The sequence below is a fragment of the Athene noctua genome, chromosome 1 (genome assembly GCF_965140245.1).
Source record: "Athene noctua chromosome 1, bAthNoc1.hap1.1, whole genome shotgun sequence".
Lineage (NCBI taxonomy): Eukaryota > Metazoa > Chordata > Aves > Strigiformes > Strigidae > Athene > Athene noctua.
The window spans coordinates 188,824,947-188,843,009 of NC_134037.1; the positions used below are offsets into that span (position 1 = coordinate 188,824,947).

The window sequence follows — 18,063 nt, forward strand, 5'->3', positions numbered from 1 at the left end:
CCCTGAGGAGTGCTGAAGACCAGCATAGCTGCAGTGCAGAGGCTTCCTCTTGTTGTTCTTCCCAGATATCACCCAGATAACAAAGTCAATTTATCACCACCTGATAGTGTGGAGAAATTACAGTTTTCTTTTGTTTTCTTCTTCTTTTTTTTTTTTTTTTTTTTTTTTCCCTCCCTTACATACAGGTTTAGAAGAAAATCATAAACATCTGTGTCCAGATACGGACTTGCCGCTGAAGGAAGGGGATCTGTTGCCCAATGGACTCTTGGTTCTATGATACAGCTTTTTTCTCTCAAACTGGAACTGAGCTAGTTTTGTGTTTCCAGGAGGAACATGCAGCACACTGGGCAGAATACAAAAATGCTCTTAGATAATAGGATATTCAGTAATAGCCTAGCTTCTTGGTAGCATTAGCAAGTCAAAAACTTCGTGCTTGGGGCAGGATTAGGCAATAGCAACCCCTTTATACTGCAGTGGAATTGGTCAGATCCTCTCAGTTCATGGAAAATCATAATATTTAAACCTTATTGCTGGGCATCCAGCTCTTTCATGCATGCATATCTTTCTGGTGAGTTGATATTGTGAGGCTAGTGAAACACAGTAATAAAAATATATTTTGAAGCCACAATGACAGACAAGATTTTAGCAGATTTTCAGTACTAACAGCACTGACTCGAAGCTTTTCTAGTCCACTCCTCAAGATAATGTTCTTAAAATGTGATTCAAGGAAATTGACTCCTTGAATTCTAAACATGGGTTTATATACGTCTCTGTCTTTATCTGGTCTTAACCTATGAACTCCTGAAATATTTATCCCAGTTGTACAAATCAGGGCAAATCAAACATCCTAGGACCTGTTGCTTTTTTCACCTCATGTCAATGTAATTAAGGAAAAATCTAAGAGAATAGTTACACCAAATGAGAAGTTAAAAAAGTCGTGCCAAATAAGCATGCCCATCTGTCTTTCGTTAGCGTGCTATGACTCACACAGATGTCTGGAGATCATCCCGTTTCCTTCCTGCCCTGAAAAAGAAATTTTCACAATTAGAATGTAGTCACCTTTTTTCAGACTTAGTTTTAATTCCTGTGAGGAAATTCATTCTAGGGAAAATATGGATGCCAGCTGCTAACAAGTTAAGGAGGAAAGCAGAGTAATAAAGTATACTTACTCTCCTATCTTTTATCTTTTTCTGCATGTTGCTTCAGTGCTGCTTCTAAAATCGTTCAGAACTACACTAGCATGATATGTCTGCTCTTCCTCATAATCTATGTCTTCAGCCCCTGGATGTAGGATGGATGAGAAGCACATTTCAAGGCTTTATAATGAAACCTCACAAAACAGCCATGGAAGTAGGAAGTAGAGGAGATTGGAAAGGGATACATCAGTGGGTTTAGACTTTTAGCCTGGAGGGGAGGTCAGGGGAGGTTTTCCTCTTTGGCCTGTTTCTGTGGTTTGTGTGAAGCAGTCACTAGGTAAAATGCAGAATGACTCTTGGGAATAGTGCTTATGCCTCTTCATTAAGCTGGCCTGTATTACAGTAGAATTCTGTGTATTCAGATGGTCAATAGACCAGAAATATAAACAAATCTATTGTAAAAGTGGAGGGAACAGCTAACTTACAGTCATTCTACAGCTGCATTTGCATAGAAAAATAAATGTTTGTAAAAAGAACTGGTAGTTATTATTAATAACAATTTATTAGTAATAAATATCGATAATTATTAATTATTATTGGTTAACAGAAAGAAGATTTCACTTCATACATAGATACAAATATTGAAGAATTATTTAATAGTATGGTACCGTGTGTGGGAGAAACAATTGGCTTTTAGCTGTGTGTTAAGAATTAGAGTGTGTTCCCAGGGTGCAAGAGAAAGCATATTCCATCGATATTAACTACAAATGCATTTTTAACACTTGATTAATATGAATGGATGAGACACATGTTGGTTCTTCCGTTTAATGTTGTGATCCTTGTTAATTTACACTACTTTCTTTTCCCAAGAAAAAAGGACACACAAAGAGAGTTTAAGCAGTTTAGAGCAACAAAGCTCTCTTTGCAGCTAGAACTGTTCTGTTCTTTCAGTAAAATGATAACATGTGAACACTCTCACTAGATGAGTGGAAAATTAGGAAGATGTCACTGTGTAAGACTTTCCATATGGACATATTGAATGTGTCAAGTGAAACAACCTACCATTTGACAGATGATGGTTTTCAAAAACATTACTGCATTCACATTGCTGGATTGCTATTGGAAGAGCCAGATGAAGTTGATGCAGTTCCAGATGCTGAATATGAAAAGTTTATTGGAAGGCTCAACAAATGTAGCACAGCCACAGAAATGCCGCTGATGTACCAGCTAATGGGTTTTGTATACTTTTGATGTTGAAGCCCTGCAATGCACTGCGCAATACATGAGGAAAATGTTAGTCTTGATGTCTCAGATACACATTCATTTGAAAATATTCAGTCCATTAACTAAAGACTGTTTCCTTTAGCCATAGGCATATTTTCTTTATGGCCAACTTCAGTGAGCACTTACATTTACATAGCAAGGAAATAAGTAATATTAATGCAAGCAGCTGTGTTAAACAGTTTGAGTAGCTTTTAAGAACTGCTAGCGAAAATGCTGAAAGATGCTAACATTTGGTCTCAGGTTGTGATCTTTCCTTCTGTGAGTCATTTTGTGGAACCTGAGAATTTGAAGTAGTGACCTTGGTTTTGAATGGGTAAAATACATTCATTAAAGATGATCGTCAAGCACAAAATATTCCCCACAGTTTCTTGACTGTTGCTCACCCCTCCCTGCAAGCCATTCATTCCTGAGGCTTGTGGTTCTGGCAGAGCAATTCTTCATTAGCGTGTCCTCGGTACTCAGCTGTTTTATGAATAGAAAGCACCTACCTACCAAACAAGTTTTGTGATACCCTAGGATTTCTATAAAAATAGAGTGGAAACAATTTAAATTAATGTATTATATGCTTTCAAAATATTGTCTTGGCACTTGGCATTTAGTCTGATACCTATGGATTCTGAACTCCGAGTTTTTTGTAACTGGACCTAGTGTTCTCTCTCCTGCAGGATTTCTTTGCTGGGTAGTCAGTATATTGAACATATTGTAACATCTTTTAATGAAATAAAAGGGTTTTTTTAAAAATTATATAAATAAGATTTCCTTTCTACTGCCCTGTGTAAGTACATTACAATCTCAAGTGTGCTTCATAGAGGTATTTGCATTCAAAACAATTCTCCATGCTACTATCTTTAAAAAATATAATAATCTGCGTCTTTCTGGTAAAATAAGAGCAATATGACCAATAAAAGGCAAGTGAGATACGTTTCTTAGCCCTATAGTGCTCAGAGCAGAAAGAAAATGACAGAAAGAGTTGCCTTAAAACTAGTTGTACATGACAGATTACTGTTTACCTTTTCATTAGAGCTCTGAAGCCAGTTGGCTTTAGCAACTTAATAGACACCATGAAAGAGATATTTTGAGAAATATCAAGGTATAATTACTTAATTTAAATGGAAGTTGTACTGTATGATTTATCTTTTCCATTGAGTGCATAGTGCAATTGAATCAATTGATCTCTTACTGTGTTTCAGGTTCACAATTCTCAGAGTCTATAGGTGATCTACTCAAGACATGTCAACACATGGCTACTTGGGAAAGTAGTGAGTTAAAAGTGAATGACAGTGTCTTAAGGTTCTGCTGAAATACCGTGCTTTTCAGCACAGAGAGGCATGATCACTGTGGAATTGGGAGACAGTGGGCTTGCATATGAAGGCTTATTTCACAGGTCTCACTACCTCCTTGGTGGAAATACGACATATTAGAGGTGCATAAGAAACTGATTTTGAGAGAATTCTGAGACCGACGCATTCATACTTTTTATGTTTGTCACTGACTTAACACAATTAATGAAATGCCATCTTAGTGTCTCACATTATTATTCTGACATAAGTATTTAAAAGAAATTCCAGTTATGCTTTTTATTATACACAAGTCATTATTCATATAGATTAGATAAGAGCAAGGACCATCTGTGTGTGTACTTGTATGTGAGGGACAATGTGTGTGCACGCACTCACAGAGGGAAGTGTTTGGGAAATGATCAGCACATAGCATCAGAAAAAAATAGGTCTCTTTACTTTGTTTATAAGATGAACCTCTTTAAAATTATAATGAAGTTTTTGAAATTGCAGACACAGAATCACAGAACTGTTGAGCTTGGAAGACATCTCATGAAATCATCTAATCCAACACCCCTGCTGAAGCAACGTCAGCCAGAGCAGGCTGCTCAGGACAAGCCTCATGCTGATCATCAAATAAGTACTGGATTACCAAAGAAACTGTAGTAGTGGCTTAGAATCGTAAGATCTTTCTGCATTTTGTCTTACTGGATTCTGTACTTAGCATTCATAGTTCGTGTTTTCAGCTGTTTCTCTGAAACCATGACAATGAATTAAGAAAAAAACCTAGAGATTCTCCCTTAATCACATGATTCCAAGAGCTGAAATTTAAGACAAAAAATATATACTGAGATTTCTGAATTGTGCAGTGTGTCACATCTACCCTGGACTCCACACAAAGTTGCGTGGCCAGCCTTGAGCAGAGCAGTGGTTATACATTAACTACCTAGACTTTGAAGATAATGAATCTGATAAGCAAGATTTTCCTCAGGCTTTGCTCAGGGTTGAAAACTAGCAACTGTTTTAGGAAGAAGACACAGCTGATCTCAGATACCATCATGACTTTTTAAGGAGAGGGTCACTTCACTTGTTCTTGATATGGTTTGATTGCTTCAAAAACAGTACAGGAGAAAGAAATGTTGATGAATTACTTTGAAATCTTAAGTTGATAATTATTCTTTGCTTCCACCTTTTGGAAGCTTCAAATTCTTTCTTATGACATCTTCATTTCCACCACATAACTTTCAGTGATTCATACCCATTTCCTATTTGTCATTAATTGTAATTTTCCCCCCTCATTTACATGTACCACACCCTGAAGCTGCTTGATTGTTTTTAAAAATAACATATTTTCTTACTCATTTAAGTACTCCAAGAGATCCTTGAGAGAGGAGAATTTTTCCTCCTCATGTGAGTAATGTTGGAGGCATGATGCATCTATGTTTTCCAAAGGATCCAAAAGGGTTGGTCTCTTAGAATTAAATGAATGGGTAAAACCCCAAGATTGGCCGTTTGGTTGTTTGTTTTCTTTTTTCCTAAGATTCTCTGATGGGCTTGATTTTGACTGCAGGGGTTAGTAGGGATAATTATTTTAGAGACTGGGTTCTCTAACTTTTCTACCAGCATACTTTGACATTTCTGAGCAGGCCAACATGGTTTAAAAAGTTCCCACGTTTACTGTGAATTCATCTCATACCATATTGCCAACTGCCAGTAGGCATCAGAGAAGGCTCCTAGTAGGTCCTGTTCAATGACATGATTGACTTTGAAAGAGGCTTTTTATGCATTATTAGAGTAAACCCGATCTGACTTTACAAAATTACCTAGAGGAGGTTTTTCATTAAGAATGGGTTTACTTCTGATAGTTTATTTCCTACTCTTATTTATTTGCAGATACAGAAAATCTTATCTTGGGCTTTGTTTAGAGGAGTATCTCTTCTAGAAGTTTTCTCTGTTAAATTTCTGTGTGTTTTTTCTGACTTTGTTTAGCTTTTTTCAAACAGCACCCCTCCAGATTCATGCTGCTCTAATTCATAACTCCACAATACTGAAAGATCTGCAAAGATTCTTGCTTTCTCTGTAGCTGTCTTACAGGACTAGTGCACCACTGAATGTTCTGTTTGCACTGGTACTTGCAGCCCTCCCATCCATGACTGCACTGTAGAACTAACTACATAACCTCAAGAGGCTTTCTAGGCTGAGTAAAAGCACCAGGACACATGGGGCAGAGGTATATAGTCCAGACAAAAATGAGACTAATGGCTAGCAAGTAATTAATATTTCATGGTGCCTGGGATAGCTGAGATGAATTTGGATTTGATTGTGGAGTGTTTGGTTTTGGTGTATAAATATTTGTTGAAATGTTTACACTCTTTTTTTTTTCCCCTGAAAATAACCATATTAAAACCAGTCTTTCTAAAATCTGAACTTAATAAGTAAAAATTTATTAGCTACTAGAAAGTGCATATTGACTGAAAGACACAGCTGTGTCAGTTGAATGAATGGGGAAAATCAAAAGTTATAATCAATAAATACTTGCTAACAAAACGAAACCTTAAATTTTAATAGCCAAATTTTACAAAAAAAATTTGTAATCTGACAAGTGGAATTAAAAGATAACCTCCCAGTGTTTCTGAAGGTCCCATGATACTTAAAATCACAAGAATAGTGTAGTAGAAAAAAAACAGACTTTGAACTTCCTGGCTTTGAGGAAGAAAACACACCCATGCATTGACTGATACCTTCACTCAGATTCTTTTCTGTTAGTTATTGCCAGGAAGCTGGAGTGTGTGACCTAATTCTTGGAATGGGTCCTCCACTTTTCCTGTGAAGCATAACTAGTCCAATAGAGGTGAATCTTGAAGACGGTTCTTGAAGTATCATGGAGAGGAGAAAGGAAGCTGAGCAAAGCTCCTTTTCTTCATCTCCCTGTGTCAGGGCACCTCCCATTGTGTCTCCTCTGGGAAATGCTCCTGCCCTGCTTCTCCACTTGCACCTTGCAAAGTTTCATCTTGTTTCAATCTGACTGTAAGAAATTATCAAACTAGATGAAGGAGCCAACTAGAGAGAAGGAAGTTTAGTGAGCTGCCTGTGGCCTTGTCTCTCATCAGATATCCCATAGTTGGATGTAATGGGTGCATTGAACCTGTCTTACCCTTTACAGACCTAAAAACTGTAAGAGATCTTGGTTATAAAGCATAAAAATCCATGCTGCAAATTGCAGCTATTCTGGAGCTGACCCATGAGCAGTTCAGAACTCTGCTGTAGCAGAGGGAAGACAGTTGGCTATGGCACAACACCCTGCCCCAAGCTAAGCCACCCTCCCATGAGAGCCATCTGCATACAAGCCAGTCGCTGATCTCTCTGTTAGGTGAATGCAGGACTGTGCTGGATCTCCAGTGGAGAAAGAAGGGGCCTCTGGTCACACGGTGGGGGCTGGAATTTGTGGAGCCACATGGTGTGGCTTAGCTAGAGGCGGAGCTGCAGCGTGACATAGTGGTGGAAGGTGGCAAATCCATGACATGAGGGGTGGCTTCAGTTTCCTCTCCAGTGCACCTCTTTTCAGAGAGTGGACAGTGGAGAGACAGACTAGAAGAGTAACCCTCTCCCTCTCTCCTATGTCTCTTCAGGAGAGATCTTGAAGGGCCTCTACATTTGTGTCACACTGTGTACTTACAGCTTACTCTGGACTCTAACTTGATCACCATTAGCATTGCTGTAATTAAATGTATATTACTAAAAGGTGCTGCAAAAAAGCATTATATCTATGAATTTTTCTAGTAAGCTCTGGCTATGTAAAATTAATATGTGACTTATTCAGCGACCCTGAAGCATCCTAAGGCTATCAGGAAGCCATAGCTGGCAATGTTAGATTTCTAATCAGGAAACACCTTTAAGAATGTTGAAGATAACATTCTGCTGTGGAAAAAAAAGCAATCAGCCATTGTACAGAGGTCACATGACCATATACAGAGTAGTTTGTAACAACCTCAACAGGCAGAGCCTGAGTATTTAAGACTGTGATGAAAACCACTAGTTGTGCATGCACTTGTGCTTCAGCACTAGGTATGCAGAAATGTTCATTTGTTACTTAGTATTACTATATATGTAAGTGTTATAACCTCATTAGGGGGAACAAATGACCCATGCTTATGTCTAACCTAGTATCCTCCCCGAGGCTTCGTTGTAATTCAGCTACAACTGCCTGTCCTATGTATAAAATGAAAAAACCCTCTATTTACAGCAGGGTAATTTTTCCATGAGCTGGAGATGTAAACAGGCCTCAGAATTAGTTGATGACTTTATGGTCTTTGCATTTGTCATTATTGGCAATTGTAGGGCCTACAAGATAAATAATTAATGATGGCTTGTATGAGGAGTGAGGATGCATTGAAAAATAATAATAATTAATTTGTGCTTTTTTTTTTTTTTTTTTTTTTTACAGAAAGTTATTGCACTCCACAGCCCTGAAGCAAGGGAACAGCTGTAAACAAGTCTTTATACAAATCACTTAAGTGGCCTGTTAGGTAGGGCTTTGGAAGAGTGATGGAGGGAGGAAATAACAGAATTTTGTACAGCAAAATCTTGTTATGAGAGAACTCCAGGACAAGCTAATGATATTGCTTTTTGTTTCATAAATACAAAAGTTATAACTTTCCTAGCGTGCATCACAAGGCCAGTGCTTAATAAGACATGCAGTCTTGTCTCAGCTGTAGCATAGAACCTGTAATAAGGGACTAGCAGCCAAGCTAGCTGAGATGTCATGTTAATACTAATCCTAACTCCTTGGAGAACAAGTAAAGAGCAAAAGGACACACAGTCAGAGTTCTGTGAGAGCACTGTAATGAATGTATATTGCCAAGGGAAGCATTGTTGTTTTGTGTTTTTTTTTAATAAGAGCTTTTTTAATACAATCCAGCTGTAGCAGAGATGTAGTTAGACTGAGTTTAAGAGAGGTGAATGCCTCTGTTGGTTGGGGAAACAAGAGATCTGCTCTACTAACATTTGTTATGGGTGGGCCCAATTTACAGATATACAATTCCTCTGTATTCAGTCTTTGAATCTGGCATTATCATATAATTCACTTTATAAGCAAAACTTGGTTCCAGGTAGCAGTTGATATTCAACAACCTCACAAGCCTTTTGATATCTAGACTGTAAGGAAATCACTGAGGCAACTGGTCTTGTTGACAATGATAAGGAGTGATCAACTGATCTCTTTGGGGAACTGCAGTTTCAAGGAATAGGTCTATGGAGAAAGGAAGGACAGCAAATGTCTTTTGCTGATAGCATGTCCCTTCCTTTTCTTTCCCCCACCCCAGTTTTTGAAACAGCAGCATCATTAGCTTATCATGTTGCTGGATATTCCTTTTCATTAATTCTTGGCTCATCTTCTTCTGAATCATGCCAAAATTTAACCCAGTGTGAAATTTTATGATGAAGCTGCAAAGTAGAAACTTAGCAGGGGAAGCTGACATCAACATGCAAAAGAATATATACAGTCCTGTTCATCTTGTCAGGGACAGTTTTGAGTGGTAGCAGCCCTGATCCAGCTCTACACATTGGAGATTAAATGGAAAAAATAGCAGCAGAAAAACCCACTTCCTTCATAATTCAGCCTCTGCTTTCCAAACTTTAACTGGCCTCATGCCAAAGACTCACAATTCTTTCTTCCAAAATTAGCTTTCCTAGTCTTACAGACCCCCACCTGCTTCTGACTGGAGTAATGGCAAATTTTAAAAAATGGTTCTAGTTCCAGTGGAAGAAAATGTAGCTAGATCACTGCAAACAATATAACTTACTACACTAAGTGCCATTATAGCTAATTGTTTGCTAAATCTATCAATCAGCAGTGTTTTCTTTCTCTCTCCCTTCTTTAGCTTTACACAGACACCTCAGTGATGCAGTGTTTGTCTTTACACGGTTTTTGTCTTTACACAGTGGTACCTCCTTCCAACTGTCCTCTGAGTTTATATTCCATATGTAAAATACTTTTTCAGAGTATTCCTTTGGGCTATCAATCAGTTGGACAGACTGTCAAGTTTTTTTAATAATGCTTTGAAATAAAATTTCCAGAAATACAGCCCTGCTAACTCTCCCAACTTCCTGTATCCTTGTTCTCTTATTATTATTTTGCAGCTACTGATAGCTCAAGACAGTGATTTACATGGAGAAACTGAGGCATAGGAGACCTGCAGATGTTAGATGAAATTGGGAGAGATCCAGGAACTGAAGTAGAGGGGCAGTCTTGGCCTTTCAGCATATGCCAGGAAAGCAAAGGAACTGTGAGCCAACAAAATAAAAAGAAAAAATGCTTTCTACCAGAAATGGAGCATTTGTCATACTAGCTTTTTAATATGCTGGAAACCCGAGAAGAAACACTGATGATTGATCCCTTCTCTCATTTTCCTTATGAGACAGTCTGAAGAAGACCAGTCAAAGGAAGCTGTAGCAATATTTCTAACCTACATCGCAAAACTGTTGTCAGTATACAGGAGGGTATCCTTTCATGGTAACACTACTATCACTGCCATCTTTTGAAATTTGGTGGTTTTTTTACTTCATATGGAATGATTCCTTGTCTTCAGAAAAGAGAGGCCACATGTCACCTGCAGATGCAGTGTGCAGGCTTCTGCATCACTCTAGCTCTGATTCTCCATCTTATCCAGTGAAATTTTAAATAGACTTTATCAAAGCAGTTTGAGAAAACCTCACATGAGCATATCTCACTGGCCAGGATGTACTCCTGAGATATGAGTGTTGTGAGGTGGACATTTGAACTCAAGCTCTCTGTAGTTCAAGTAACTCCAGGAAGAAAGGGTGTTAGCTTACACTCACTCTTCTCCTTTGAAAGTCACCAAAAGCCTTTCTAGCTAAAGAAGAAAAAAAAAATATCTGCAGATTCCATGTAGAGTTAGGAACTTGTCTGCATCTCCCTGTAGGAAAAGCTTATTTTATGTTTGTGCTTTGAACATTGGCATCTGTGACCACAAAGTGGCTTATTCTCTCTGAAGCTCATTGGGAGAGCAGAGGCAGCACTGAGCATTATGCTAAGTTCTCTGCATGAATATTTCCCTCCCTACAGCTCAATACAGCCATTTGTAAGTATATCTAATGAGGATACTCCTTTGCATGCCATTAATCAGCAAAAGCAATAGAAGAAATGGTGTGTTTTCTGCACTTTCAATACTGAGTCCCTTGTCAATGAAAATGAGATGGAGGTGGTTGGGTCAGGATCTCTAATGTCACAAATAATGAGACAGAGCTATACATAATAGACATCTGTTATAGCACTGCTCCCAGTTGCTGTTCTTCTCTTCTTCTTTGTAAAATGTTATTTCCATTGGTCCTTGATGCAAGATAGAACAGGGACCCTTAGTCACTCACCATGGGAAAGCATAGAGATAAGGGCTGGGAACTGGCTAAATAGATTTTCAGTGAGTTTTATTGCATTTCCTTTAGAAGTATCCAAAGTCTTCATCACTTATATTAATACTGACAGAGCAGCACAAGACAGCACATGGGTTTTTTTCAGTGCAAAGCTGTGAGCATCTTTTTAACAGGGGGAAATGCTTATTTTTGGACTTGCAGGGTGAACGCAGCTGAAAAGTTAAAGTTTGTTTTAATCAGGCTAATATTCCTTGTAGTTTAAGAAGACTGCAGTTTTTATTTTGTCTTGTCTGTGTGAATAAGAGGTTTTCAGTAATGTTAACCAAATTGTTAATGGTACTTTGGTAAGGTTACAAAATACTGCCTCCAAAGTAAAGATATACTAGGGGTGCACACTTTCGTAGCTGTTAAACACTGGCTTGTGCCCTTTGTAAATCTGCAGCGTGGTGTAATCCTTAAAAAGATTGCTTCTTTCCCCCCTGGTCTTGGTGTATCACTCTGTGTCCAGTGGGGGCGGAGTTACTTCCTGAGCAGCTATTTCTTTCTTTGTCATCATGGTGTTCTGTGGGAGGCTTCTTACCTTGCTTATGGTCATTATACCAGCTCAGCTCACATGATGTATGTGTCCTCTGTGACTCCTTCTGTGTTCCTTGATATAGATGCTTCAGAAGACTGAATTTACCGCCACATCATTCCTGTGGGAGCGGGAGATGGTGTCCTTCCCATTTGATCAAGAAGCAACCAAGATACAGAGAAACTCAGGGCAAAACTTTTCACTGTTTTGGAAAGTCCAGCCTGAAACCTCTGCAGCCTGATCTTTTGAGATCACCTTACATTAGCAATTCAAAGAATAGCTCTTGGTTTTCAGCTGCAGTTTGCAAGAAGCAGGGTATTAATATTCACTTACAAATTTTGATGATAAAATAATTACAGGCATACACAATTTCAGATTCTGTGGAAATACTTTTAAAAACAGCACTGTAGCAGTGCACTGATACTTCAGTGACTCAGTTGGCTCCACTAGAACATAAACCAGGTATTATATGAAGAACAAATTACACCCTTTCTAGCACATATTTATAGAAATTTTTCTTATGCTAGCACAGATAGAATGAGTCTCCAAACTAATAATCAGACTGTGATCATGAAGCTCGCCAACTCTTACATGCCATGCTGCCTCAGGCTCTATCACACTGATGATAGCTATTTATCTTAGATCTCAGCTTGCCTAGACACAGTCTAAATTATTTGTCTCTCAATAGACAGAGTTCAGACTTTCTGCAAGTGATAAAGAAGAAAAATATGCTGATCAAGTGCAATACACAAACTGGAACATCCGTTATTTAAGTATATTTCAATTCTTTCAAACATATCACCGCACCACTTTGCTTTCATTGGCTTGATCTTGAGAGCCTGACTTGCTGAGGGCCAACCTTTACATCTGGGGGGGATTATGGAATTACAGTATTGTTCCTGTGGTTTTTTTTTCATTTGTTTGATTTCAAGGGCCTTGCTTGTATAACTGTGTGTACCTTTAACCCTATTGTCTTTTGTTGTCCTCCTTCCCCATTTTGACAAAATGATGATTCCTAGTGGTTCCCAGGGTCAGGAGCTGCTAGTGGAAAAGTGTTTAGAAGATACTTAGCAATTCCTTGAGAAATTAGAAAGACTTGTCCTTGTTGGATGCAAACAACTATGAAAAATCCATCCCAGAATAGCCCACAGTAGCCCGCAGTCCTCTGGGCAATGTGGACTTCTGGTCAGAGGGTCAGGAATGAGGCACCTCACCATCAAGAACCCAGTTGCAGACACGTGGGTCAGCTCTCTGGTGTCCTAGAGATCCTGCCCTGGACTTGACACAGCATTTTTTTTCTGGTTTTGGTGAAACTCCCATGCTGTGAACTCAACTCCAAGAAAAGCAATCTTGTGTCTACCTTGCACCCTTTTATAATGGGATTCTCCTTCTAACACCTTTTTTGCAAGATTATGGCAACCAACTGTCACAGTTGTTGCTTTCTGTTCTGTTGTGTTCCTTTCCAGCCCCCAGAATACCACTGGGTAAAGTTATTTGCAAATAAGGATGTGTTTAGATTTTTCCTAGAAATGGTAGGCTTTGTCTCCTTCCTTTTCGTCTCAGTTCCTGTGTCTATACTGCATAAAAGATAGAGCAGCCATTGTACATAACCAGTTTTGTTTTTACAGAACCTGCTAATGAAAAGAAGCCTAGAAAGTCTAGATTTCTGGAGATCTTGCTGTTTAGACGCCACATCTGTCTACATACCTTTAATCATGAGCAAGCTGCATTTATGAGCTGTGGAGGGATCCTGCAGACTACACTTTTCTGAGTGAGGGTTTTGGGGGCAGTAGTGAATGCGCTGTGTCAGCACCACACCCCTGCCACCCTCCTGTCCCACAACAGCCAGCCTACTCAGGTATGTCCCTGGGCACCAGGAGGTGCAGCCAAGAGTGCATGAGGATGCACTTGCAGTCTCACATATAATCCTTGAGGTTGTGCTCAAAATCCAGACTGAACAGAAGACTACACATCCTCTTTTAATCCTTTAGGCTGGATATATGCTGGTCTGGCATGATGCGTGAGATCTAGGCATTCAGAGGATAATAGAAAAATGAAGGAGAGGGGATTCATAGAAATGTAACACCTTCAGTTCAGGGAAAAAAACAAAACAAAACAAAACAAACTCCTGGGGCTGGTGAAGTGTCAGAAACAAGAAATCAAACATCCCTCTCTCCTAATATTATCTTTCCAAAGCAAAGAAGACATACAACAGTGGCAGGAAACTTTTGTTAGTGAGCTGCTTTCCTTCCAGCTTCTGGGACTGCAGCAACAAAAACATAGCTCAGCAATACATGTTGCAGTTATGCCAATAGCAAGATACTATTCAGAAGGGATCATCTGTAAATAAGCAAATAGTAAAACCAGAAAGGAGTGATCCGTGATCATGTCATGTTGAGCAAAGATTATTCATGACTGACCTTGGAAGCAGAACTTTCCAACCCAATTCGGTGTGCAAAGCCCTGGGAAAACTATTTTTCCCCCCTTGTCTTTATCTCTTACTGCAGACAAAGAAGGAAAATGTAATTTCATCCTAATTTTACAACGACTTTGGAGTAATTGGTTAGCAGAACGCATAAAGCCAAGTTGGAGGATTTACTGCAGTGTTTTTAGTGGTAACCTTAGAGAGTGCCATCTAGGGGTAACTCATTAAAACCTCGTCGAAGGTTGAAAGCTTCGTCTCATTAAAAATCAAACCGGACAATGCTGTAAAATGCTTCAAGATCTTGCTACAGATACTGAGCACACTGTTTGGAGTACATAGAGTGGCATTAAAACTATAGGAAAAGAGATTGGCAAGAGATTACTACAGGATACTAGGTTCAGAAAATCATCACTCCCTCACCTCCACAAACTGCCTGGTGTTTACAGCCAAATCCTCCTGTGTTGTCCAAGTGACTGCCATTCATAATTCAACTTATTGGCAGCTTGTGAGAAAAACTATAAGCTTTAAAATCCTTACTTGCGAATATGATGATTAAATTGATTAATGCAATCAGGGTTTTTTGTTTGTTTCTCTGAAGGACAAAAAGGAAATCTATAATTCTTACAAAAGTGAGGACATTAGCAACCATATTTACCTTTATTTTTATTTTGTTGGCCTGTTTTGATCCCATGTTCTAACTTTACATATTTTTAATCAATGTTTATTTAGAGTAATATGATCAAGTTCATAATTACACTTCTGCCTAACATTTCCTTTACTTGGCATCACTTCAGTTGGCTTAAGGAAGCCTGTTTTTTCTCCTATCTTTCTGGAAATTATGGTAGGCAACCAAATAAATCTGAGGGACTCAAGGCAGCTAATTATGCTAACCTGATGATGCTTGAATTTCTAACATTATTTAATTTCCTAAAAGAAATTGCTGTAGAAAAAATTCCTTTCTTTTCATTATTTTAGACAGACTCCTAAAATTCTTCTGAGTTTGAAAAAACACTCAGAACGGCCTGTGCCATTAGGGCAAACTCTCCCCACTCTTCAGGCATGAAGCCGCATGCAGGCAAGGACCATTTCCTCTGCAAGAAGCAGCATTTGTTCCTTTCACCATCCCTCTCTTGCCTGTTCCTGTCATCTCTTTTTGGCCTAGCATACTCAAAAACTTACAAACGCTTGTCTTACAAGGCTTTCTGTAACAGCTATATTTGAGCCTAATAGGCCTGCTGTATCCCCTCTAGCATATACATTTCTTAATTTTTTGGATAAGGAACAGTCTTCAAACTCCATATGGCTCCTAATCTACTCACAGTTTGGTCTATGGCTTGGGCTCCTAGGTGCTGTTAAAGATACATCTCTAGAAAACTTCATTCTGCTCGTGTCTGTGATATCATTGTTACATCATTATATTCGGTTCTTTTCATGGGGAGAGCTCCAATAGACTGGTGCTATGTTAAATCATCATAGAAGCAGCTGTTCTTATTTTTCCTTGAGCTGCATAGTGTTTTTCCTTTACAATATTTATTTAATAATTTATAAATATTTGATATTTACAAGTACTGATGGAAGTAAAAACTGCGTTGGCAAATGTATCAACGTCATTCTGTCATTTGGTTGTCCCTCTCATGTATTCCTAGCATCCCTTTTACAAGGAATCTCTGCTCTCTAAATCACATCATTTCAGCAAGAGGGTAACAGCCAGTTCCTTATTTTTGTAACTATGATGTATAAAAGGGGGATTGGAAATAAATTATAATTATAGGTAACATGCTAAAAAAAATTACAAAGACCTGTGATACCTGAAAGAAAATGGGTTGGTAGAAATGGTGTAAATGGTTGACAAGAATTCAGTGTGTTCCTGTTCTGTCTAACACTAACTGGAAAACTCAGAGCTAATGATGTCAGTGGGTGAGTACCTCCCACTTTCACCTCCTTTCAAGTCCGTGATGTTATAGGTCATTGATTGTTATAGGTCTCATTCTCAGGCAGTGTCATGCTTCAGTTTTGTACATACCTAGGTATACATAATACTTACATAAGTATATATAATACTGAAGCCCAGGAAAGGGAACGGTAAAGGATTTACCAGTAATGGTAAAGGATTTCAGTTTTATTTAAAACTAAGTGGGTGAAATTGTGCTGTGATTTATTTTTTCCTTGGTAGCTAGCACTCTAAAGCAAGCTTTCCTCCCTCCCATTTCCTGATTTTAGTAGAGGTATGTCGTTATTTAGCAAGTGTCTTTGTCTGCTCTGACAAATGTAGAATTGTAAAAATAGCCAAAAATTGCAGTGATAACACATCCATTTCCCACCTTTTTAAAGAACAGTACAAATATGAATAAATCATCATTTGGGTGTCCAAAGAAGGGCAACAAATTTGGTGAAGGGTCTAGAGCACAAGTTTCATGAGGAGCGGCTGAGGGAGCTGGGGGTGTTTAGTCTGGAGAAGAGGAGGCTGAGGGGAGACCTTACTGCTCTCTACAACTACCTGAGAGGAGGTCATGGTGATGTGGGTGTCAGTCTCTTCTTGCAAGTAACAAGTGATAGGACAAAACAGGCTCAAGTTGTGCCAGGGGAGGTTTAGATTGGACATTAGGAAATATTTCTTCACCGAAAGGGTTGTCAAGCACTGGAACAGGCTTCCCAGGGAAGTGTTTGAGTTGCCATCCCTGGGGTATATTTAAAAATGAGTAGATGTGGTGCTTAGAGACATGGTTTAGTGGTGGATTTGGCAGTGCTAGGTTAACAGCTGGACTTCATGACCTTAAAGATCTTTTCCAACCTAAATGATTCGACGATTCTGTCCGTGATAGCATATGATTGTCTTTCACAGTATCTATATTATAAGACAAATAAAAGCATAAAGAGCTTTAGATAGGTAACAATGAGTTTTGCAGTGCTTTTTATTTTGTTGTTCAAAGTATATTATACTATCTAGAACAGAACTACTATCTACTAAAAGTATATAAGAAAGAAGGGAAACTTAATTTTCCATACTGGATACAGCTGAAATAATTATTTAATAATGTTAATATTCTTTAATTGTTGCCTGGCCAAACCCCTTTTTGCTTTGTGTTTCTTTTGTCTTGGAAGCATTCAAGCTCTGATGCATGTATGTACAATTACAGGACATTTCTCACTCACCTGGCACTAAATAGCAATAAAGCAGTGTTTTAATCTGAATAATCTATAATGGAAGAATACCGCATATTGGTAAACCTTCCTCTCCCTGAAGTATTTTAAATTTAAGATAGGAAACTGTATTAGCCAAACACCCCTCCACCTACCAGTAGCTGCTTTGCATGAAAATCAAGCGATGCAAAGAACCTGAACTGGGGCAAATCCCATCCTGAGTGAGAGACTGGTACACAGGCATCCTGTTCCTTTCTAATTAACTCTAGCAGTCACTCTGCCTGTGCTTCAATTAGTACTTTGTAATTGTAATTTCATTCTAACCCTATTTTTGATCTTACATAATGCCTCAAGCCAGATAAACTTTTTTTCCTTCTGTCAGAAGGGAGTTACCAGCAGGGAGCTGGAATGGTCCCGTCAGACCTCTCCTGGCAGCCACTGTGCCTGCTATGTGAAAATGTACATTTCATCCTTCAGCTAGATCTAATTTAGAAATCTTTGAACTCTTAATGATTTCCTATAGTTTGGCCTAATTGGATCTAAGTGCTTTTGCATTAAAATTAGAATGCCCAGCTGGGTTGAAGCTGGAAACCTGTGACCCTGAAATACAGTCCCAGAAACAAAAGCCCTCCTCTGTGTTGACAGTTGCCATCTACTGAACCAAAGCCACAGCCATCTTCTGCTTCAGCCTAGTGCCTAGACTGTGAAAATAGTTTAGACTAAAGGCTTCTACAGAACTGAACTACCACCAACATACGTGGCAGCTGCTCCATGCAGTGAAGCTGCTGCAGCCTGTGGGTCTCTCCTTTCCAAGAGGGGACACATTGCTGCAGGAGC

At 38.8% G+C, this 18,063-nt stretch overlaps 1 long non-coding RNA gene across 1 annotated transcript in view; it reads right to left on the reverse strand.

The window, feature by feature from the left end:
- Window positions 1-769: 769 nt before the first annotated feature.
- Window positions 770-18,063, reverse strand: part of LOC141961174 (uncharacterized) — a 37,253-nt gene continuing 19,959 nt past the window's right edge. The window contains exon 3 of the long non-coding RNA XR_012633740.1: window positions 770-1,023. This is a non-coding gene — a long non-coding RNA (uncharacterized LOC141961174). The remainder of the gene's footprint in view (window positions 1,024-18,063) is intronic.